General features: G+C 43.8%; 1 protein-coding gene across 9 annotated transcripts in view; it reads left to right on the top strand.

The window, feature by feature from the left end:
• The first annotated feature begins 277 nt into the window (after positions 1 to 277).
• LOC102783746 (adhesion G protein-coupled receptor L3) overlaps positions 278 to 25,491 on the top strand; it is a 257,526-nt gene continuing 232,312 nt past the window's right edge. For all 9 annotated transcript variants that reach the window (XM_087837411.1, XM_087837393.1, XM_087837405.1 and 6 more), the window contains exon 1: positions 278 to 979. The gene's annotated coding sequence lies outside the window, so the exon portion shown is untranslated. The remainder of the gene's footprint in view (positions 980 to 25,491) is intronic.

The raw sequence follows: 25,491 nt of genomic DNA, 5'->3' as shown, positions 1-25,491 counted from the left end.
CTTACTCCAGTTGTATTCTTAAAAATCGCTGAAGCTTCTGAGAGAGAAGCAGAGGATTTCTTTATAAATATTGCATTCACAGGCGCACACACAGAATGTAATATAACATAGGACTCCTTGCCAGCCTCAGGCGAGATATAGGTGGAGGGTTTTTTCTTCTTCCCCTTGCTTTGCAGGATGTTATCTCGTGTTTGCTGCTAGGTGGAGCCCGAGTACACGGCGAGAGCGGCAATCCACATCCGAGTTTTTCCTCTCACCTTTCACTGGCTCTCCAAAACCCCTTGGTCTCCGTACAGAATTACTCCCAGCCAGTGCGCGCAATTGGTTTGTCATAGTCGCAGAGAGCTCAGTTTTTCTGGACCCAAACAACTTAGCTTCTTTTTCTTTTTTCTTCTTCTTCACACTCCTCACCTCTTCCGTGGAGCTTTTCTCACAAGATACCCTCCCTTCCCTACCTCCTCTTGTCCCCACTCCTCATTTGCCCCCCACTTAAATTCATCTGGATACTCTTTTTTTTCTTCTATTTTAAATCGTGTGTTGGTGTGCGTGAGCGCATGGTGACGAGAGGGGCTGCTGGCGTTTTTCAAGCTTTTTACGGGACGTGATGTAGCCTCCCCGCACACAGAAAGGACGCCTTGTGCCATAAAGGGATCTAAGGGGACAGTGTACCGTGGATGCAACGCGAGGAAGCCGCCGTTTCATCACCGCCGGGGCTCGGATAGTGGAGCAGCAGCGGCAGATAGAGGCGATTTTTACGGGGATATTGAACGGAGCGACAGGAGGCAACACTTTGGAATCGCTGCCCTCCTCTCTCCCTCTCTCTCTCTTCGACCCCCGTCAAGTCTCTCTCTTTCCCACACACACACAAACACACACTCGCTGTGCAGTAAAGGACGGTACCTGAAAAGACACTTGCGAGAGAAATTAACGCTGACTTTGAGGACGGAGTGCTATTTCCTCCGCCGTTTCTAAATGCGCGGTAAGTGTGACGCTCCTGTTTCTTCAAAATGCATTTGGCCGTCAGTTTGTGCGCATACCTGCCGCTGTCTTCAGATTTGGGGGGCTTCGGGGCGATGATGATGATGATGATGATGGGAGTGATGGTAATGATGATGATGATCCCCGTGAATGGACGCCCCCCTGCAGCGGTGCAGAAACGCTCTGTGTGATGTATAATGTCAACCTCGGCGTCCCCTCCACTCTTTAATTACTTTAGCCGGGCTATCGGTGCGTTCAGGTGCAATCAGCGCCTGTCAGATCGAAATATGGAAATTTGAAATTTCACCCCGTTTTATTTATTTATTTATTTATTTATTTATTTATGTATTTTTGGACTTATTAAACGTCCTGTTGGAGGGTTAAAGTGAGCTGAATTCCTTACCAATCAAAAGGCGCTTAAAACGACATGTAGTGCTTTCCCCCCCTTTGTTAAATGTCTTTTTAAATAAGTTGCATATCCGCTGCATTCCTATGAATGAAGTTTTCTTTTTCTTAGTTTCTTTGCCTCATGATTTAAGGAGGATATCTCGCTGTGGTTTGAATGGGATGCAGCTGAGACATGATTGCAAGGGCTGAACTGTGCGTGTGTGATGCCCGAATAGGCCTGTGTTGTGTGAGGGTAGATGCAGTGGTGTGAGTGGTCTAAATATTTTATAATAGGTAGACTGTGCCTCAAGAGCGAAATATGCAGTTTGGTGTAGGCTGTGCGGGATCTTCATATACCTCCACTCTCAGTCAGCATGACTTGTTTACATTTTCTAAAAGTGTCAGTGTTTGCAGCTGAACGTGTGCTGCAGCGCGGGGAAATAAAACCAAGCAAAGCAGCAGCAACCACGCAAATAATGCACGGATTAATTTATGCATGCACGTAAAAAGAGAGAAAGGTGAGTCCTGAGCTGAAGGAAGCCGTGTTGCCCGGCGTCTGTGTGAGAGAAATGCAGGGTTGAGGTCGAGGGGGGGCACTGCACCGAATTCTTTGATGTGAAGACAGCACACTGTCTTTCAACATCAGAATCAAAGCGGAAAAAGGTAACTAAGCCCATCGCTTTGAATCGGATCAGAAGTTTTCTCATCGCTGCACAGTGACGCCCTTCATTTCCAATTCATCATTTAGAATATGGTTTGATTTTCTTCCTTCCTTCTTCTTCTACTTCTTCTATTTGATGCTGAATAATATAACAGCTGTGGCCTGTGGGGGTGATCTTTCATGAGTTTTTCAGCCAGGCTTTTGGCTTCTTGTACTTCAGAATTGTGACTAACTTCCACGCACCCCACCCCAGCCCTCCTAAAAACTCCTTTTCAGGATGTCATTAACGCCGTTGTTGGCTGTATCCTTATCTGACAATTACATTCATTATGCCGGGGACTGCAGCACCATCTGTCATATAATCTCCATCGGTGAAAATGCCCCCAAGCAGGCGAGAAGCAGACATATGCACAGCGTGCGCACAGAAACACACACAGTCAGTTTTCCTCTACCAACAATAAAAACTTTGCCTTCCTCCTCCAGGGGAAACTGGAGGGGACATCCGATGCTTTATGACTAAACCGCAATGTCAACTTGCACTTTGTTTTTCCACGTGTCTCATCCGTCTTGATTCAGCTAAACGCCGCTCCTTGCGGAATATAAACTAGGTTACATTTAACGTAACAGCGGCTGAACCCGACGTCCGGTGGGATACCTGACGGGACGGAGCTGTATGAAAATAAAATAATTGTTCCCTTGCTTTCCCCTGAGCTGCCGTCACGGTAGGAAAATGGAGCTTGACGCGAGCTGCCGCCTGATGTATTGATTGAATCGGTTACCTCGGGTAAGGGAACGCGGGGAGATGACGCCAGGTGGGGAGGGATGGACACGGAAACAGCCCTGCTGCACTGTAGGAGTCTCTCTCCGTCACTTCTTATGCTCTTAATGGTCTCTCAGCTATCTGCTATTATTATTCCCCCCTTCCCCTCTTTTTCTTAAGCTCTTAGAAATTAAATCAAATTTCTTTAATTTAATTTATTTTTTCCCCGGGAATGATCACAACCCTTCACCTTGAAAACCACTGACTTGACTCATTAGAGGCGGCATGAGAGACAAATTCATGCATGCTTTTGTCTGCTGAGTGACTCACTCCATCGTGCTTTTTTTCTTTTTTCCTCACAGTGTGAGCCCAACACTTTGTGCTGGCACATATTTCTTCCTGTTGCATTGTATTACACTAATATGGGTTAATTCAAGGCCCCCCCCCCCCCCCCCCCCTTCTCATTTTGTCGATCTCTATGATGCCCCCATCCCCACCCTGTTTTTTTTTAAACTCCACTGATGTTGTGTAGCTTTTCAGCAAGAGAATTTCTCTCCTTAGGCAGCTCCATTTATTTGATTTTCTTTTTCTTTTTCTTTCTTTTTGGACACAATTGCCCGTCAGGAGGAATCCAATTTCTCGTTGGCGTATGAATGGAGATATAGGCCTCTCAATTTTCTTCATAGGTTAGCTTATGCAGGCTCATATTATGTACAGCGAAGGCTTTTACTGGTGTATCAATTGGGGGGGAAAAAAACCACTCTACTCTCCGGAGAGTTGCATTTGTCAACATCTTTTGTGATTTTTCCATTCAAATTTAGGGCATTTTAACACAAACCAGAGCCACTGGTAAACATCTTCTAGTTGCAGTCAGCGAGGATTATATAAATATACCAATATATCGGTGCATCCCTGCTAGAAACAGGATTAAAAATGAAGTGCAAACTTTCTGGCTTTCAAGAAATCAATTAGACTCTAGAGATGCTGGACTTGTGCTGTAAAAGCTACCCCTCTGGTGGTAAGTTAAAACCAGCGATAAAGACTCCAAACGCTGTACTAATTGACCCTTATTTGAGAAGCACTATAGCAGAATCACTGAGTAAATGAATCCCTCTTTATTCTCTTACACAACTGCCTGTGGTGTAGTCGTCAGACTGAAACTGCAAACCTGAATAACGCTCAAGGTCATGTACTACATGCACAGCAGCAGAGGTCACAGTTATATTTTCTTTTCTTTGTTTCTTTATTTTTGCGCTCACACAAACAGTGCACAGTGGGACCAGAGCTCTGACTGTGATTTGCTTTTCATTTTGTACATTAGCGCTAATGGAGGAGAGGATTTATTTGTATTATTTTTTTAGGAGAAATCGGAAGAGGTGGAGATGGCAAAACACAACACTTGTTTTTTTGGCAACTAGCAATTACCGTAGGGCTAGATGAGATTGTTTGCCTGGGCCCAGACCTTTAAATCTATTGTCAAGCATTATCAAGCTGTGTGCTGCGACAGGAATATTTTAAACCGTCAGTGCTTGCTTGTTTTTGGCACCCCCGAGGCACGGCGACTGAACGGCAAACGGAGGAAGATCCTGAGCTGTTTGTACACGCTCGTCTCTTAAAACCCCGACACGACACTATGTTGACATCAGTGTTAACTTAAAGTGATGTTAAATTCCAGGAGAATAGTTTGGTCTTTGGTGATTGGTTCAGTGGAGAGAAAAAACACACACAAACAAATCTCCTTCCCACACGGAAATCAGTAAGCGTTGGAGGCACTGCCGGACTGGAAATGGAAACTGAGATTAACAAGTTGAGAGTTGTGTTTTCTGTCAGTCTATCGACTGCAGCTGTCCATTGTTTTGGGGCTCCTGGAGATACGACAAAATATCTGAAGCTTTAGAAAGCGTTGTGATTTTAAAACCGTGTTATCATACAAGATAATGGCTGTGCTTTGATATTTGCTCATACTAAAAGTCTGGGGGCTTACTTACTGTACAGTACAGAAAGAGCCCTGCTGTACTGCCCACTGATATTTTTGCTATGTGCTATTTTTTGGGGGGGAAAGGTCCTAAAAGGCTATAAAGAGTAAATCTAGTGAGGAAAAGGTGCTCTTAGTCCAGAGTTCTGTGGGCTTCCTGAGGCTAACTGCTCCCCATGGAGCTCCCACTAGAATTACATGCCCTCATAAGCTTTCTGTGGTCATACTTGCACCACCAATAAGTAAGCTCACTTGATGTAATAAACAGCTGGTGGTTAGCGCAGCAACATCTATAAGAACAAGCTGGGTGAAATCATGACAATGACAGTCATTGCACACCTTATTAGTAACAATTCTATTCAGCTTTATTTATGCAGTGCCAAATCCCAACAACAGTCATCTCAAGGTGTTTTATATTGTAAGGTAAAGACCCTACAGTAACAGAAAAAACCCCAACAATTAGATGACCCACTGTGAGGAAGCACTTGGAGACAGCGGGAAGGAAAATCTCCCTTTTTAACAGGAAGAAGCCTCCAGAAGAATCAGGCTCGTTGATGGACGGCCGTCTGTTGACAGGCTGGAGATGAGGGGAGGGAGACAGGACAAAGACACACTGTGGGACAAAGAGCCTGAGTTTACACCTGGCAAGTACTAGGTTAAGCCTTCAGAACTGCCTTCATTCTCACAGCATAGTCAACAAGGAGCTGCAAATATTCCTCAGATATTTTGGTCCATGCTGACGTGAAAATGACAGCAAATCTACGAGGCATCCCAAAAGATCTTTATTGGACTGAGATCTGGTGACTCGATGTTATGTTCAAGGAAACAGTTTCTTCAGTCATGGAAGGATAGGCGTGATCAGCAACAGCATTCAGGTGATGGCAGAATTTCAACACAATTTGATTGGTACAAGTAGGTCCAGAGTTTCAGCTGCTCCAATAGTACAGATTTTACACCTGATGGTTTTCCTGACGTAACCATCCCGTTTATCCTTCCTTTTGAGCCGCAGTAGGAAGTACACTAGCTAGTGAACCCCACCTGAGGCTGGATTTGTATCTCCTGGTTTCAAATAAGAGGTCTTTCGCATGTAAGGCAAATGTGTTAGCATGGAGACAGCATGGAGGAACACCCTAAAGTACTTAAAGTGTGTCAGGAAATTATCCGCCCACACCATTGAAACACCAACACCAGCCTCAACCGACGGAGCCATGCTTTCATGTTGTTTACGTCCAAATTCTGACCTTACCATCCGAATGTCGTAGCAAAAATCGAGACTCAATAATCCAGGAAACGTTTTTTCAGTCTTCTCTGTTGTTAGCTGGTAGGAGGGTCACATGTAGGCCATCTGGTTTCAAACCACAGATGCACTAAATGGTTAATTAGAGGAACATATAGTGTAATTAGCAACACTTGGTTCTTTGGACTGCTGGTCAGAGTTAACCTCTCAGCACTGATTCTGCAGCTTTTGTATGCAGGTTGACACAGATGTTTGAAGAGTATACCTTTTTTCCTACCTATCATAAGCAGAACTCAGAACTGCATAAAATCCATGACAAGTGTGTTTTTTAAAATAAGGACACTACAGAAGAAGAGCTTTCTGAATTCTCATAAAGGTTGTCTAAGTGATGGATTTAAAAAACCTATTTTGCAGTCGAATGATTGTTTATCCCTGCGGCTGGATGCTGACATGCTAAGCATCACACAAACATCTTCAGGGAGTTTTGTATTTGGTGGCTGATTTTTCTCCTGTGTGTTTTGAATGATAGGTAGCTGTGTCTCCTGTATAATCCTATAGACACACATATGTAGTCTAGATACAGTTTCCAAATGTGCATTTTTTTGGTCTTTACTTTATTTAAACCTGTTTCCTTTAAAAGTAAATAAAGAAATAAAGAAATCACCAGCTGGCCACCCGCTGGAGCGCATTCACATTCCTCAGGGCTCTTGGTTTTTCAAACGTCCCCAAGACTGGAGTGATCATGCTGTTAGGAGTGAGACAGGTCAGTCTGCTGGGGCCCTTTCTCTGTCAGGAATGTCACACAAGAAGAAAAGCAAAGGCTGAAAATAAAAAAAAAGGAGGCACATGGCCACGGAAAGGTCCTCGAGGTCTGTGCCTCTCAACACTTTAGCTGTCCTGTCTCATAAAGAGCTTGGGCACAAAGGTTTTGACACAAGCTTTCACAACCCCATGAACACTAAACTGTAGGAAATGGGGTTAGAGTTGAAATGGAGACTTCAGCTGGTGCTCGATGGAAAGGACGGACAATTAGTTCCCTGATTCTGCGTAGCTGTGGAGACAGTGACCCCGGTGTTTGAGAGCACTTTATGTGCTCAGAGTCAGATGCCTTTTAAAATGCCGCTATAGTTGTAGGATGCAGGGAAATGCATCAATATTTGTTATGTGAAGAGCAAAGTTTTAGCAGAGGTTACTCGAGGAAGGGTTTGAACGCAAGGCATCGATATTATCTTTTTTGTATATTTATTGCAGTGTAGAAACATAACACTTTTACCCTTTTTTTGAGATATATAGTAAAATACATGCCAGAAAAACACAGGGTGAGGCCAAAACATCTATTTCTGGATTAGTGAGTTCATCCGGTATTTAGATGTCTGTGAAGGTTCTCAGTCATCCAGGTCATCGTAGTCAAAGGAGCTTGGAAAGAAAAGCATCTGGACTTCTTTAAGTTACTTGAAGACGTTTCACCTCTCATCCGAGAAGCTTCTTCAGTTCTAAGGTCAAATGGTGGAGAGTCCCAGATATAAACCTGGGATAAACCTAAATAGGTTTATATCTGGGACTCTCCACCATTTGACCTTAGAACTGAAGAAGCTTCTCGGATGAGAGGTGAAACGTCTTCAAGTAACTTAAAGAAGTCCAGACGCTTTTCTTTGCAAGCTCCTTTGACCATCCGGTATTTAGTAAACCCGACCAATTTTCCAACAATGCACCTGTAGTAGCATAATTTTCTGATTTCTCAGGATATTTTTGCAGTTTCCCCACATAGAAAGTTTACTTATGTGGGTGTTAATATAGCTGGGTGGTCTGCCTCAGTGTCTTTGGCAAATTATCTCAGAGAACAGTGCAAGCTGGTTCATGTGCTGCTGTTGATAACTCTGTCACAACGTAGGCCTGCTTATATTTCCACAGGAGCACCATTTCATAGTATTATTTGCTTAATTGTATAGAAAAGAGTGGGTGGGCGCGCCCCCGTGCATCCACCGTGAATAGGAAAAGGACGTTGAGCAGTTCTTAGGTAGGCGGAAGATCACCGGTTGCATGTGAATTCGACTGTTGCTTCAGTGTTGCTTTCCGCTCCCGCACTGGCGGAACACCCCAGTCTTCGGCTGTGCTTTGAATTGCCCTGGCATGTCACATTAATTTATGCATTCAATTTTAATAAAGGCCTGCAAGGCTGGTTCGCTGTCAAGCTCGAGTTTATACGTTACCGTGACCGGTGTCAGTGCGCTTTAAAAAATTCTTATGTTTTTCAGACTGCAGTTTTAATTATCTGCAAGCCAACCCTGCACCCTTAATTTGACACTTAGTTAAGTTGTCCCTGGGGGGGTCAAAACACTTAGCAGGCACATTTTAACACTCAACAACCTCTGCAGGCAGAGATACAAAGACTGCATGACAAGAAGGCGCGAGCACAAAGCATTAACTAGCTTCCGCAGATATAAATGCAGAATGCGTGCTTTCTGTTTTTCTTGTAATGCTTGCAGATAAGAGCGGCTGCAGTACATGACCACTGAACAGCAGAAGAGTCCAATCAGTCGCTACTTACTTGATGAAGTAAGCACTCACTGTATCTGTATCTCCAAAAAAAGTGGTTTCTCGTACGGCGCTGTTAACGCGAGGCCCACGATGGCAGACCTGGACCGGGGAAAATGAAGGTTTAAGAGGGAGGGGGAAAAAAGGATAGATTCTCATCTGGAGTGCAGATATGGACCCAAAAATGTCAACTTAGCATTTAAAGCAAGCCAAGCCACTCTTACGATCCTGTCGGTGGTGTTAAAAGGTATCCAAAAGCTATCAAACTGACAAAGCCTGACGGAGCCGCAGTACATCAGCCTCTTTACTACTCTGTAAAATCTGATACATTTGTCTATGTGCATTTTATAGTATAACACCAAAGTTTTTTTGCTACTATATCGATAGCTTTCTTTTGTTCTGAAGTCCCCTCCTCAACCCCTCCCTTTGTGAACTTTAGACGAGGGAAGAGGATTTCAAACAAAGATGCAATGCTTCTCTGAGACCGAAGCCCTAAAAGAAGTTAATTTATGGCCTGTTTGGGAGGCAGGTTTGGGCTTGAATACATAATAAGGTAGTGCACCTGCAGCCGCATACAAATGAATGAAAATGGACGGTTAGTATTTACGCCTTCCTAAACCATCGGGACCTCCTGATCTGACCACTAATTGGCCAGCAAAGAGAGATGAAGATAGCTTCCTTGTTCTCTGGCTGCTGTATCTGCAAATATCAGGTGCAGATTTGCACATAACAACTCAGCCCCCCTTCTCAGTCTTATCATTTGAATAAAAAGGGGTATCGCTAAATGGTTGGTTGCATTCATGTTTTTTGATGATGAATCAAGAAATAATCCAGGAAGTGATATAAAATTAACAATACAGTCGTTCCTCGTTTATAGCGGGAGTTACATTTTAAAAATAACCCACGATAGGTGAAATCTGCAAAGTAGCCAAGTTCAAACCTTCGTCCAGTATTATATTACAATCCGAAAAATACGTTAACTTCTACCTTCCTCTAGCATGTCCAGAAGTCCAACTTTTTGTGCGATGGGTAGCATCTTCCACTGCCTTTTGGGTGCTACCGCAGGTGCCTTTGATGGTGCAAAATGTTTCGTAGACATTGTTGTGTTTGTTGAGGAGAAAACTTACAAACATACAGTACAGCACTTCGGAGTCGCACTGCTAGCGATCGAAGATGTACTGTACAGGAGACACGGCCCAGAGGAGATTGTTTGACGATGGTCTACAGCTGATTGGGATGCAGAACGCAATACACTGTAATAAAAAAAAGCATGCAAAATTGCACAAAAAAATCCGCGAAACAGTCAGGCCGCGAAAGGTGAGCCGCGTTATATCGAGGGAAAACTGTACTCGTCTCTTGAATCCGTCCTGCAGTGTTAGAAAGTGAACCCGGTGCTTTGACAGTCCTCTCTGAGTCAACTTGGCGACACACTTTGCGTTGATGGGAAAAGACCCCTGTGCTCAGTAAGGGACATCGGTTTGCCATGACCGGCTTGAGGAGTGAGGAAAAAAAGACAAAAGAGAATGAGGATGTATGTGGAGAAGTACTCAATGAGTTTATGGCAGCGAGGATTAAAGTCCAGCCCTGAGGATGGTCTGAAGCTTGTTTTTAAAGGTAAAGAAGGTGTCTGCCTCCTGAATCCAACCTGGGAGCTTGTCCCACAGAAAAAGACCCTGATGGCTAAAGGTGCCAACTCTAGAAACTGTAAGTAGCACAAGTAATTGGGACCTCTGGGCACAGACGTGTACATGTGCCGTTTAAACGATGTCGACTTTGGGTTGTTTCGTCTCCTTAAGCTCTCTGTTTGTAGCTGTTTTGAGCTTCTTTGTTGTGAGGCACTGAATCGCCTGCTCGCCTGGCACAGACGAACCCTCCGACCCTCGGGTCCTCGGGCTCAAGGCTAGTATGCCGGTTCAGGTATCTATCCACGCTTCAGTTCAACATCTTTGAAAAGATCCGAGCAAACTGAAAAACATAAATTTTAATAGTGTTTCGCTGTTATCTGTGGGTTAAAAAAATCCATTCTAACATTTTTTTCTAACATACTTTCAGTTCAAAAGAGCTTGTAATTGAACACGAAACATGAATGCCTCGCAGAAATCTGCATTACAATATCCTACTTAATGTTTTTAAATTAAAATACCATTTCTCCATTCATACCTGATAAGATTTCCAGAGAGCTATTTTTTGTCTTTGAAGGCAGATAATTAAAGTGTTTTCATACACGTGGATAGCTGCACGCTGAAAGATTTATGCTTCTATCGCACGAGGGTCGTTTTCTCTTTTTCTTAATTAAGAGAGGGCATATTTGTCATTTATTAAACCAAGGTGAATTCGTGGAGTTCATCAAAACCTCATTCCATTTGCAACTTTAAAATGTATTGCAGCATTTTAACATCTCCTCTCTGAGCTCGTGACTTAAATTGATTTTTTCCTAATCGATGGCACGGGATTGGGTTTAGGAGCGTGGGAGTAGGAGGGGGCCGGCGCTGCACCTCAGCCAGCAGCTTCCTTGGCGGTAGCCCCCCCTTTTTTTGTTTTTGTTTTTCATTCCCGTCTTTATGAAGCTTTGCTCCCAGGGAATGGCGCATTTTAAATGTGCGCACCTGCAAATCCCCACTTCATCTCAGGTTGGTGTAATGACAGCAGAACTGTGTATCTACTGGCAAATATAAACTTCCCTGCCAGCCCTTTGTCACCTCTGGAATGGAGACGACTGAATTGATGCACCGCCCCAATGGAGCAAAACCGTTTAAATGACAACACATTTTTGTCTCACCTTGAACCTAATTGACTGCCTGAAAGCTGGCGTTTGAAAAGTGCTGACAGCGTGACTCTTCTTGTTTGGAAACGGTAGCTATTGACAGCGCCTGTTCTGTGTTGTTTTCCGACTTCCTGTCACACAGGCATCTGTATTTCATATTCACAAGTGAGAATGCATTGTGCCTTCGGAAATAAAAGGTTTTGTGCTTTGCGGATGGTTCATTCCAGACATAGCAGGCTCATGTTATGGGCTTAATGTCGGTTGGCATTAGTATGTATCACATTCCTGCAGGAAGGAGAAGAGCAAATGTAGCCTAACTATTCGAGGTCCAATTAAAAAATGCAGAATATTATTTAGCCACTTTTTTTCTCTTCTTTGCAGTCTAGTTATTATTTCAAGAGGTGCTTGTTAACAAGACACCTGATGACAAGTAGGTTGATGACCCAGGTGTCTGTCAGTCATGACAGCTCAGTGACTGGGTAACAGTTATGCTGTCACTGTAAAAAAAACAGCCACCCCCGTCCTCCTCTGATTCCACTCGTACATTGGTCTCGCCTGTGTGATGTTGAGCTGCCTTGGCGCAATGGTGGCAACAGTGGGATTTCTTAGAAGGGAGCCACAAGACTGTAATCAGTCATTATGTCAGAAGCGAGCCCCATGAGCCCCGCTCCGGCTCATTCAGCCAAATAATAAGCAGCAGATAACGGCACTGGCGTGCAGGCAGGAGCGGAGCCCCCCGTGGGCTACGAGCTGGAGAAACGGGGGTCTTTTGCCTGTCGCCTGCATGCGCAGAGACCTCACCTCGGTTCGAGGGCCGTATCGGGCGTTTTATGTGGCGTGCAGAATTTTTCACCCCTCTCTTCGGTTACGAGCAAACACATCTCGGGGGTCCTAATAGGCGACGTGTGCGATCAGTTAAGAAATCGACACTTTGTGTCCCTTTTGGTAATTTTGAGCATTTCGCCTAACGACTGCAAGTAGAAATGGGACTTTTTAGCTGCGATGTGGCTAAGAACACAGAGCAAAATGTTTTCCTTCTTAATTAAGTTCTTATTTCAGATGTAGTACTACAGATTGTGCACACAGATGAATTTAAACGATGTTGTTTCCTCACGTAATCCAGTCTTTTTGTAATACTTCTTAATGCAGTATATTGAAAGCCTGATTCTTTCCTGATGGAGGCTGGTTGGAGACACAAATACCTGAAGCAATAAAGAAAATAAGCTCAGTAGGGTTGCCCCCCCTTTCGCTTTACCCGACAATGTTTGATTTCTATTATTTTTGTATTTAAAATACACATTGGATTATTGCCAGTAAACCAACCTAAACGCAGCCACAGATGGTATCCATAAAGCCGCTTTTGTTTAGTTGTTTCCCAGTGTGCAATTTCTCAAATGCCACCACAGGACTGCAGACTATGTGATATTGAATGATGAAACAGCCTCCCTCCCCCCTCCTCTTCGTAAGCCCAGATCGCTTCAGCCCCCCCCACCCCCACCCTCTTGGAGTTTTGTCATTCCATAACAAGGGTCACAGGCTCCCATTGTCTCATGCTCTAACATTCCTCAGCATGGTAGTATTGACTGGTTCTGCTGGGTGAGCGGTGCCATATAACATCCATACATCACGGGGAAGGCAGACTGACAGACAGTGGGAGTTGAGATGTCAGATCGGCCTCTCCAGGCAAATGACACCCACTCCCCTTCCTGCTCTCCACAGTGATTCTCTATCTTCTGACAGTGTGTGCTAGTTGCGAGCACCGACCCTTCCCCACATCCCCCACTTCTCCGTTCCTTCGCGAGAACACTTGACATGCTTATGATATACATTTTTCTTAAGGGTGGATGTCAGAGGAATAATGCTCCCTCCAATTAATGCGTTTGAAGCTGTTCAGAACATACAGTCATGCAAAGATGGAAACGTTATTTGTTCACTGACTTCCACATCATAATTGGTTCACTACCCTGTGCATGCAAAGATTGATAGCTAGATTAATCTCATCAAAATGTTAAGCTTTTATAATCTTCTCATGGACCCCTTTTAACCCTCTCATACATAATAAATGCAGCTAAAAGTCAGGTTGACATGGAGCAAATAGCTTAACACAGTAAGCATGCCAGCCCTGCTCGGGGAAATTATGAAACTGCAGACAACTGAGTTAACTCGGGTCAATGTAGGTCAACCCTTTGTGGAATTCTTTTTGCCCTTAATGATTAATAAGGTAGTAGTTATTGCTTTGGAAGTAATCAGTGGAATGCTGGAGCTCGGCAGTCGTCTGTAATCCTGTTTTATTGCACCTGCTGTTGTCTTTTTCTAATATTTCTGTGTGCTGTGCAGTTTCCGCTAATGAACAAGCCATCATCGATCGGTATGGACAACAAGGATCACCTTGTTCTGCCGTTGCCCGACTGTTCAATCCCGAAGCGTTTTTGTCTCGTCTTGAAGAGACAAGCCGCCCCTTTTGACAGCGCCAAACCAAAGGTCCATTTAGCGTGAGTTGTGCTGTCACTCATGAGCGCTCTGAAAGGTTAGGCTCCTGTAATCTTGTTTATGTTTTTGGTCAGTAGTAAGCCTCCCTAAGCCAGCTTTGTGTCAGACACAGCTGGAGAGGCCTTTGCAATTGCAGCAGTGCAGAAATAATTGGTCCAGCAGCTTGGATGCAGCCATGACACACAGGTAATTTGGTAATTTCTGTCTCTCAGCTGGTGTTATCAGTGTTGGATGCTGCGTGCAAATAAAAAAAAAATAGCTTCACACTTTTCCTGTCGCTTTGATAGGAATTAAACACGACAAACAAGGTTTTGCGGGTTTTCCGATTGCTTTCTGAGGTCACAGATTCCTGTTGTTGTGATAATACAGGAGTTAAAATGAAGCAGCTAATATCATCAGTGTCTCGACCACTTTTTCCGTTTCTTGGTGCTGTTGTACACATCCCGTCGCCAAACAGCTGGACGATAACCAACCTTCATACGTGATGCCATGACATTCCCGTGGGAAGCCTTTTTCCCCTTTGAATTTAGTCCTGATGACTTGGAGCAGGATACATCCAGCTGATGGAGAAATTTGGATTGGAATGTCCATAGAAGCCACTTTTAATTATACTGGCAGTAAAGGTTGAAACTGAGTTGGAATGAAGTGCTTTTTGTGCATCGATTTTTTTTCCCTGCATCTCCAGGCGCCTCTGAGGGAGGCAGAGACAATTGTAACCTTCGCTATCGCTGCACTGCAGACAAACAAGGTGGGCTTCGTGTATGACTTTCCTGTTTCTTTTTCTTTTTTAATACAATAAGAGCATGCACATCAAACAATGCTTTTTATCCAATTAGGGAGTACAACTGAATTGAAAAGGAACTCAGGTCTGGAAAGATGCCACCTGAGCACTTTATCTCGATGGGGTTTTGATGATTTTTGTGATCTGTTTTGACATCTGACAAAGTTTGGCCAGCCGTTCATGGGGACTTTTGTAACTTGGATGACAACGTGTGACAAAGCTTGTGGATGGATCCCTCGAGTTCTTTCTGCACGTTTACCCCGAGGATTCGTGCCCATTTCAGACACCGCGTCTGGTGATCTCACCTGGGTATCTGGAGAGTTACTGCCACCTTGAGTGCCCTCGGGTTCTCGTAGGAGTCCTGTCCGACTCGGCTGTGGTACACGACTCTAAAAAGATCTTTTACGTCGGAATCAGACGACAAGTGTATCTTTTGTTTGCCTGTTTTCAGATGACGCTTCCTCCTGTTTTCTTGAGAACTTTTCCCGACCGCGAGCTTTGCACAGTCACACCAACAGATGCGGCAATTCGTCATGCATAAGAAACCCCACTCTGGCAGCCATCTGTCTCGTTGTGTCTGTTACCATGCACCGGCAGTTTGTTTTCATATACAATTTTAATGGAATTCAAAATATGCTGAACCAATCTTACGACCTACAAGCCTTGTTTTAAAGTCTCATTCTCGACCTATGCGTAACCCGTGTAACTGAAACCGAGAAAGATGCTGACAGTCAACAGTTTCTGAGACCTGTGGAAAGCTTTGCCATTTGGTGTCTCGCTATCCTGTTACCTCAGCTGCGTGGATGGAACAAGTTATCACGCCCAGTTAAAATGTCGTCTGGTCCACAAACCCGATTCCTGGAGGACTTAATAAAAACAGCCTGTCAAACCATTACAGGTAAAAAGAGGTCAGAGGTAGCGCTTTACTTAGGAAACTTACTCTGACTTTTCCCTGGGTTACAATAATGGGAAACAAGCATTTTCCCAGCATCTTTTCTTATATTTAGCTCGGACCAGCAGCTAGTCCATCTCAGACATATTTTCGGCAAGCGCTGCCGGGGCAGAGTGAACACTTCATATTTAGGGCACTTAATGCCAACCACTCACTTCCTGTGAAGTCCGTGGAAAATTAATTGGCCATCACCAAAACTCTGTAGTTAGAAGTTGTTCAGTGTTACAGAGGAACTAGGGCCTGACCCATATTACCTGCTGATTTTAGCTATTTGCCAATATATCAGTATTATTCCATTTAAAAATTTAAAAAGTAATAGAAAAAACACCCTTCAGTCGTTTTAGGAGTATGTTTGTAACACCATAAACACAAGTTGACATATAGGTATATATAGTCCAATATAGCTGATTTTTAACTTATTAAATATTGGTATTAGTTGTAAACATATAGATACAAAAAACTAATCTTAACACCACATTTGTCACTATTCCATATTCACTTCATTGTACAATTATTATCACATTATAATAATAATAAATAAAAGGGTAAAATGTACTAATTTAAAATGTGAACACATTGGAAGAACTCGTGAAACTCTGGAACATTGGATAGTTATACAATGCTTTTTAAAGTATTTTAATTTAAATGTTCAGTAATTTATTTTGGCTAACTTTGCACCTGGCAGCTATTACATATTTCGTTGTTATGGGAAATTAATTTTCATGAAGGATAAATACTTGGTTATGTCGGAACGGTTTTGGGGCAAGACAATTAAAACACATGGTCGTCGTTTAAGAAGGATTACGGTTAATGAAAGGGAAATTGCAGGTCTGTGGCTGGAGGTGAAATGTTGTCTTTAATTGATAAAGTCAGATATCCAACACAACCATCCACCAAGCAAACGGCAAACACTTCGTTGTACACTGAGGATATTTGGCTAAACAAGATGCAGTGTTTGCTTTTTTTTGCATTTACCGAAAACAGGTAGATATGGCACATGTGCTACCTGCATCATAGATCAGCTTTTACATCAGTTTGTCTTCAGTTTGCGATTGAACAGATTGCTGCTCACGTCCATGATAGTTTCTTGTTTCTTGTCAGTGACAGTCTGGCATTACAGGTGGGTTTTGGGGAGGAGGGGTTAAAGGCACTTTTAGATTGTATTGTAAAGGTTATCCTTGTTTTTTTCAATACCCCGTAGAGAAAATGCATGTAAGGTAGAGAATCGGTCTTCTAACTTTTTTCTTGCCCAGACTAGCAACTGGGTTTTTTTTTCTTCATTTCACTGATTCCAGTCACATTTGGTCTTTGCAGGTGGCTTGATGAAAACTTGGAGCTTATCTCCTCCTGTGCTGGCGAAGAATTAAACCTGTTTCTACAGCCCATATAGTAAGATAAAACAGTCCATCGCCACATGGTACCGCAGAAGCATGGAAATAATGCAATGCAGACGTTCAGTAATAGAAAAATGCCCATCATTATTTGCTGGGCTTTTTCTCCCCTCAGGGCTACATGTTTAATATGACCCTACAAATGTGATTTAGCTGGCAGGTAGCCTTGGGACTCGGAGGAAGAGACCTTTGCCGCTCAGTACGTGGCAACATTGTATCTAGGTTAAGGTTATCGGCTGATAGTGGATATTTTGAGCAGCAGAGGAAATCTTACAGAAGAGGCGCGTTATCGGGAGTTGAGGGGTTTTAGCTTTGCACGAAGGACAAACAGCACATACAACAAAAACATTTCAAATTCGCTGGTTACTTCCCCGTTCTCTGTGATAATTTGCCGTTTGATCCCTTCACAGCACCTACCCGCATCTTCCCTGTAAACGTTGTGTTGCCGAGCATCAAATTCCAAAGACGTGTTTTCCGTCAACTCTCATCCCACCCCGTCTATATTCATCCCCGATTCAATTACTTTTTTGGATTCAGCAGAGACTCGTTCTATGCTATATTGCTCTCCGATGCGTTTTGCCACCCCACAGATTTATGTCGGAGCTGAAGGATGGCTGTCCAATTTTCTGCATGGATAGCAGTGCTGGTGGCATTGTGTCTGTGTGCGCGCGTGTGCGTGCGAGCGTTTTAAAAGCTCTTGTCAGATGTGCGTTAAAGACGTATGGACCACACTGTCGTGCGATTCTTCCGCGCGTTGCCCATTTCTGTCACATCCTGCCGTTAGCTTGTGTATCACAGTGGTTTGTCATGCGAGTTGCTTTGATCTGTCTGTGTAGTGTACGCGCTGGTGTGCGTTGTGCTGTCACTTTGTTCCTCCTTGTAAATAAGGCGAGAACGCCGAGCTGGAAATGAGTCAAAGCACTTACATTAGTTGTTGAAGTGTTTTGGAGAGTAGCTGATGGTGTACGTTGGACTTTAGGCCTTGCTGCATATTGTGGATAGATGAAATGGAAATCAAACTGTGCTATATTATGATGAAGTGTACAACTGCGCACTTATTCGCTCTTCCGAGTTCAAGTTACCAATCTTAGTCTGATCTGTATGATCCAAGGAATTCACTGGGTGCTTCAGTGTTGCGTTTGAGTTCTGACATGAGTATTGGAGGTAACTGTGCCCACTCAATACACTGACTGTAAATGTCGGCGTTAGAACCGTCCCAGAAGCAGGTGTGTGTGACAAAAGCCAAGTCATATTGCACAGAGCAAACCAGGAGGGCAGGAAGTCAAAGGAAAAGCAGAAAGAGTACAGGCAACTTCCAAAATAAAATTCCCAGTGCAGATTAAACCATCTGCTTGTGACTTTCTGTCTGCTCCCCGTGTGACCTGAGACTCTGCAACGAACATCAAAAAACATGAAAAACATGAAATGCAACTGCACAAACAAGCACTTTGTGTATTCCTTTGGCAATTCCTCACCTATTGTGCTCATTTCCACCTCGATATGTTCATTAGTGGACTCGAGTTGCTTCTTATTTACGTGACACCTTTGTGAACACGCACATCTACTCTAAAGGGTCTCGGTGGAGTTATTTTGGTCCTCACTCGAGTCCAATTACTGTGGTTACATGTGCACACAGAGGAGGAGTGAGGACTGTTTGTCCTCTGGGCCTCACCTGTAGGGTGTAGAACCGCTGCCTCAGTTCATCCACTGTCTAAAAGGAGCTGTTTTAGCTCCCGTCCCCCTCCTTTTATCTAACGTTCATCAAATTGATCAAAAGGTTTGCACAGCAGGTAGGTGGGACACCCGCTGTGGGAGATGGCCATATTGGGAATATCCACTCTCACTGACATCATACAGAACCCAGAGAAGAAAACCTGTCAGACGCCGCTTTTGGAGCAGTTTAGAGTCTGAGCTTTTGTTTAAGATGGCTACATTGTTACATAAATAAAGACAAGGCTCACATGCCCGCTTTATTCATCCACACAGGGAGACCTGTTGGTCCACATTAAACCCAGCTCGAGTCAAAGTTATCAGCGCAGAAACTGTAGACAACCTCAATCTGTCACATATCAGTGGACAGCTCCCCAGCGTGAGGTCACACAGCCCATTACTGCGGCGATGCCATTATGTCTTTCTCTGTAGTCAGAGTGAAAGGTTGCCGTGCCCCCGGATGACCACCCCCACCTCACAGGGGTCCTGTGATATCTCGGTTGTCTCCTTCCAGGCCTGAATGGGCACATTGTGCTGCCGCCCGCTGCTGTTCTGCAGACCACTAGGTTCCTTCACACACACCTGTCAAGCCATGTCCTCGGCGCCTTGGGTACTGCGGCACTCCACAGCCCCCCCTCCAGCACACACATGATCGCTGAACCTTTGCACACCCTTAGAAACACACACACACACACGCACACATCCGAAAAGCAGTGATACATGAACAAATAATCACTTGGACCTACGTAAAGACGCGGGCGTGTATACACAGAGACACACACAATTGAATTTCGCCTAAACACAGAGCATGCATGCATTCACACGGAGCAGCACCCAACACAAACACACACACACCGTTATAGAGTTGGAGTTTATTGGAAACACGCCTCGCTCGCTAAGCCAAAAGTTATATTCAGTGTGGAGCTCGGCTTCAGAATTCAGAAAGGGTCAAGTTCCATATTTGACTGGATGGGGACGGCAAGGGCAGGAAAGGTTGGTCGGGGTGCACGCATTTGCACGTGGGACCCCCTTCCCATTGCATTCAGGAGTAAACTACCTGTAACTCGATCCACGGGTTCAATCAGTTGCAGATTTTTGGTCTTGAAGCGGAGAGGAGGCCTGCTTTGGGGATAGCCACAGTATCCCTTTCTCACAGGGAAATACATATACTGTAGTTAACGTTAGCTCCGAAAAGATTATCCAGTTAAAAAGTAACTAATTTGAAAATGACTCATTAATTAGTTTTGATTAATTATTTTGGAGCTGCTATTTTCAATAGTACAAATAAGATTCGTGGCTCTGGAGAATTTTAAGGGTAATTTTTCACAGTTTTCTGCTGTTTAGCAGTCTAAGCGATTAGCCCTGAGTCATTACAACTCTGAGAAAGCTGACAGGTATTTGTAAGGGTTTTATCTCTCAATCAGATCCTTTTGTCTTTCACTTTTTTCTTGGGTTGCTTGGGTTTATTTTAGGACCTCTCATAGACTCGACAACCGGCCAATTTATCTAAAATCGTTCCAAAATGTCACGGTTCTACGTGACTCGACACACGCGGGAAAAAGCACCCAAGTGTGCGTCCTGATCTGTCGAACGCACTCCTCTGTTTTATGATGTCTCATTTGCATCTTCCCTATCTGCCTCTCTCTCCGTGGCCTTGCGCCGGTAGCCCTTCACAGAACAAACGCGCCTCTGCGTGTGACATTATCATCAAAGAAAAATGCTAAATGCCTCGATTGTAGATGCGCGCGCCGTGCACCCTCGTGAAGGACCTACGTGTCAAGTCCCACTAGTGTTACCCATACAATTTTCCCCTCTATTGACTTTTATGTTGTGTTGCAAGGTTGGTCATCATGGTGGGAATATATATGCATTCTAAATAAAGACGTGTGTGATAGTAATAATGATATTGCTCTACCAAGGTAAACAGCTCTGAGGGCCTCAGTAGAGGGGGTTGTGGTGTGAATGTGGTGTTTTGACAGCTTTATTTTTTGACCATAGGTTTTTGCACGTTTGGCGTTGGCTGCTTTTTTTTGTGTTTGTTTTTTAGAGAAGCCTCTCAGAGCTTGGCTTGTTGGTGAGATCATGTGATAACACAGAAATCTGGCTGTGGCTTGAGAAGCAATCTAGGGCCCGAGGACTACAAAAACATGATATTTACATAAATATTCAAAACGCATGAGCCTGCATACACCCACGTATGAAAATTTAAAATCGAGGTGCCGCGTACCACTTTAGCTGAATGCTTTATACTCGAGGCTATGTGTTCATCGACTTGTTTTGTTTGTGCTTTTCTTTTTTTTCCCCCCCCGTTTTTTAATGAATATGTCCACAGACAAAAGCTCGCAAACAAGAGTACGCGTGCATGTGGCGCAGACTAACCTACAGACTCGTATCCCAGTGTTCGTCCCTCTCCAATTAAGGCCAATTAGGGCCAGTGTATGAGAAGGTCTTGTGGGGATGCACTGTAGTGCTCAATGCTGTACATCCCTCATCATCTCTTCTCATTTGTATGCCAGAGCGGTGTGAGAGAGAAATGGGAGCTACAGGGAAAGCATAAAGAAGATGATAGAAATGATGAGGGCTTAAAAAAAAAAGAAAGGAAAAGGTGAGAAGAAAAGAACGGGGGAGTGGGTGAGGTGGGGTGGGGGGATCTACGGCAGCTAAAGCACGGATACCGAGAGGCGAAGAGGTGGCGAATTAGAGTGAGCCTCAACAATGAGGAAGCAGACACGTAACTATACATAATCTACCTGCAGTTGGCAGCTACCTCAGTCAATTGTTATCAGCTTCCCTTGAATTTAATGTGACCCTTGGGAGTGTAGATGCTGCCCATGCATTATAAATGCTGCCCATTGATTTCAGTTGGTGAGCTTTCCCTCCCCTCAGAACGAGCAGGCTCTGACTCACCGTGATTTCTTAAGTGACCGTGGTGTGCAGTATAATTCATTAAAATCGCGTTTCACGAACGGAGCCCTTGTTTTTATTTTGCAGTTTGACTTGTTAATTTAATTTAATTGTATCAGTGAGATTTAAGCACTTCAAAATCATCTGGATAATATTATAAGGCATATGAGGACCTATGGGGGTCTGCGTTGGTCTTTTCGCTCCGTCCATGGATCAGGTTTATTCGGCACACCCTACGCTCCAGTTTGTGGCGTTCCTGGGTTTGTTTGTAGCGTTGCCTTGCAGGGAGGGAGGCTGCTGCCGTTGGGGAGTGCAGTTTGCATGAATGCTAAGTTTCCCGGCTGAATATTGCAGTGCAGGGAGACCAGCATCAGTACTTTACATCGCCTGTCCGTGGTTTTAATGCAATGGCCGATCGGTTATGTCACAGGTGTCGAACTCCAGGCCTCGAGGGCCGGTGTCCTGCAGGTTTTAGATGTGTCCTTGGACCAACACAGCTGATTGAAATGGCTAAATGACCTCCTCGACATGTCTTGAAGTTCTCCAGATGCCTGGTAATGAACGAATCATTTGATTCAGGTGTGTTGACCCAGGGTGAGATCTAAAACCTGCAGGACACCGGCCCTCGAGGCCTGGAGTCCGACACCCCTGGGTTATGTGAAGCTTCCTCCACATGGAGCCGCAATAGTTACATTTGGTGAGAGTCATGGCACGTTATACTCGAAGTGCAGTTTACCTGAGGGTGCAAATGGAATCTTTATGAAGCCTGGTTATTTCTGTCTCCAAGAGCAGCTCATTTTAAAGTCCGTATAATCTATGAAATAGCTGCAAGTAGGCGAATAAGTACCAACATGGCGTATTACATACTTCACAGAGGAGTATGTAGGTTACTTAAGGCTGTCTGGGCTTGTAAAAGATGCCGCCATTTCAATACATTTTCTGTTCATTAGCCATATCTCCTTTGCCTTTGGCCCCGGCGTGCTTGGGCCGGCTTGTCAGTTACAGTGTCACAACTACAGGGTCATTTAATTTAGAGGCCTGCTCCGCCGATTAGAGCTTTTGTGGTGAGCCGCCGTGACTACTGTAATGCGGGTGTTTGGGTCAGCGATGGGCACAATAGCTTAGTTACTCTCGCTGACTTCCTCACTATTGCCTCTCTCTCTCTCTCAGCACATTTTCCACTTGGCTGATAAAATAAGCCACTCTTTGATGAGCTTTCGGCAGGCCGCGGCGTTGTGCTTCAATAAATGCTTTTATAAAGACACACCACAGGCTGTCGACTCGGATCAGTCATACAGCGGCCGCCTGCGTCCGCTTGCCGTCTCATACTGGGACGCCATGTCATGATAACGGGTTGTTTTGATGCATGATGATAAACGGGTAAGAAATAAAAACAATAAAAAGTTGTGTAATGGACAACTTTTCTTCAAAGTGATTTGTTGTCTATGTTAAGACAGTACGACGGCTTAGGTAACCAGGAGCTGTAGCAAAGACAGCAGAGAAGCAATCCATAGAAAGGAACGCCACTGCAAATGTAGTTTTCCTTTTAATATAAACCCCACTACATTCAGTGTCTTGACGTATTTACATTCTGTAATATAGGACCATTTTATATAGTGAATCTCATTGTCTTGCACCACAAGCAGGTAGAGTAGGCACTTTTCTTTAGCAGTGCTCACACAGTAGCTGTTCAAGCATCGCTTGCTGCCTCTAAAATTCTGGGATTTGTCCTGTTAAAGCACACTGATGTAGTCGGTGAGACGGCTGTGGCTAAATCTACTTTGTCTTGTGCCGCTTGTGTTGCTTTCTCTCCTCTTATTTTTAGCTCTTGGTAGTTGGAAACAACACGCTCGGGCTGAATGCTTTATCTGGGCAGGAACAACATAAGCTAGCAGTTGTTTTGTATGCTTTTGTGTAGGTGTGTAATTGCTTGTTCAGATTAAAGTGTTCTACATACTTACTTATACTGTATACATAAATACTAAACTAAATCAGCAATAGCCAGCTCTTTGATTAATTCACTTTGCTGTTATCAACAGAGACTTTGTAGGATAATTAAGGCCGGGAGGTCAGCTCGTTTACTCGTCCTTTGAAGGAAAAGCTAGACAGCTGCCACCAGGCTCAAATGCACACTCACGAACGCGAGGAAAAATGCTGCTGCCAGTGTCATAAGGCTGGGATAGCTTGCACTGCTTGCACTTCCTTCTTTAGTTTTGTTAAAATTAACATTACAAACCACGGTGTAACCGTAAATCTTACACAGAAGAAAAGCACGGTTACACCCAATATTACTGTCAGGCGTGGTCAGAAATATGGCTTGCTGCTCTACAACCACACTCAGCAGTGATATTCAGCACACTGTAGCACAATGAATCACTTTTGGGGTGTGAAATCAAATTCAGGTTTAAGTTCATGGCAGCGAAAGCTGGATAGTCATGCTGTGTTTCATCACTTTGTAATTTGGAAAGCACTCCTTTTGCCAAGGGGACTGAAAGGAACAAAAAAAAGAAACAGGCTACAGTGGATAATGTAACAGAGAAAAGAAGCAGTTTTCTCTGTCTTAATGCAGTGGAGTTGCTACATACTGTACAGAGCCTCCTTTTGCGCTCATGCATTTCACCAATTGGCAATCATGCACTTGTGGATATCCAGTGAGCCTGGCTAGCTTTCTTGGCACTTCAACAAAAATCTTTTACTTTGCTTTCCCGGTGCCTCCTGCTCTAACTGGTGGCATATCCTTAGCAGCCGGTGAAAAGTTAATAACAGGATGTAAAATTAATCTCAGTCTCAGTTTTGTCTCACAACGGTATCTCAGCAGGCTTTTACTTAACATGCAAGTCTTTTCTCTACTTGCCGTTATTAGAAATACCATCCTTTACTCGGATGTTTTAATGCAAAACTCTAAAATGCAAGTTTGCACAGACGTCCGACTAAAGCGTTTTTTCTGTGCATGCAAGAATGCCAAGCTTTTTGATTAAACTTCCTATGTTCACATCTTGCTTACTTCCAGTTAAAGTCAGGATGCTTTTTAAATCATGGATGGATTATTTTATCAAAAAGTAACAATTATACCTATAAGTAACAAAAATACACTTTTTAGAATTAGAAATTCTTCCCTTAAATGCATCCCACTGCAAGGATTTACACACTACGGGGCAGATTCAGGGCTGGTTTTGGGCAACAAAGATAAGAGATGAGAGCAGATGACTGGTAGCCAGCAGGTTGCTGCATTGAGTATCTCTCCGAAACGACTGTTTCTGCACATGGTTTCTGACAGAAATAAGCATATTTCCAGCTTTACCTTAGAGAAAGAAAAGAAAAAAAAAGTAAGAAAGATGCATTTTACTCAAAATTACTGCTTCATGTTTATTGAGGATGAAATTAGAGGGTGGCTCAAAACCAGACACCAGCTCTGGTATTGGTTTTGGATCAGTACCAGTGCGATCGGATCGATACTTTGTTTCTAGAACGCAGCCCACTGAACTCTATTAAGTGCATGTTGGTTTTTTTTGGAAATCACGCATTATGAAAACTGTCTGAACCGTTTTGTGTTGATTGTCAAGTCTGTTTTATTTATAGCCAATACACATTCCAGGACTCCAAATAACCCAGTTTCAAAATACATGAAAAGCCAAAAGGCGTTACGTTTTGTTGCATTAACGAGATATTGTAGAAAGTACAAATCACACTGATTTAGTGGTCATTAAAGTGTTTTTAGAGGTTGCAAATAGAGGATAATTTATCATATAAATGACACATTTCTCTCCTCTACATGAGCTGCCTTTGTAGGTTAAAACCCGTGGTATCGGTATTAGTATCGGTAATTGTGGCCCTGTAATCACTTGGTATTGGTATCTGTATTAGTATCGGTAATATTGGCCCCGTGTTTACTTGGTATCGGTATTAGTATCGGTAATTTTGGCCCTGTATTTACTTTGTATCGGATCGATACCAAATCTGTAGTAT

Source organism: Neolamprologus brichardi, chromosome 3 (genome assembly GCF_056152115.1).
Source record: "Neolamprologus brichardi isolate AB-2024 chromosome 3, ASM5615211v1, whole genome shotgun sequence".
Taxonomy (NCBI): Eukaryota; Metazoa; Chordata; class Actinopteri; order Cichliformes; family Cichlidae; genus Neolamprologus; species Neolamprologus brichardi.
The sequence above is the reverse complement of the archived record's forward strand: the minus strand, read 5'-3'. Positions and strand labels throughout refer to the sequence as shown.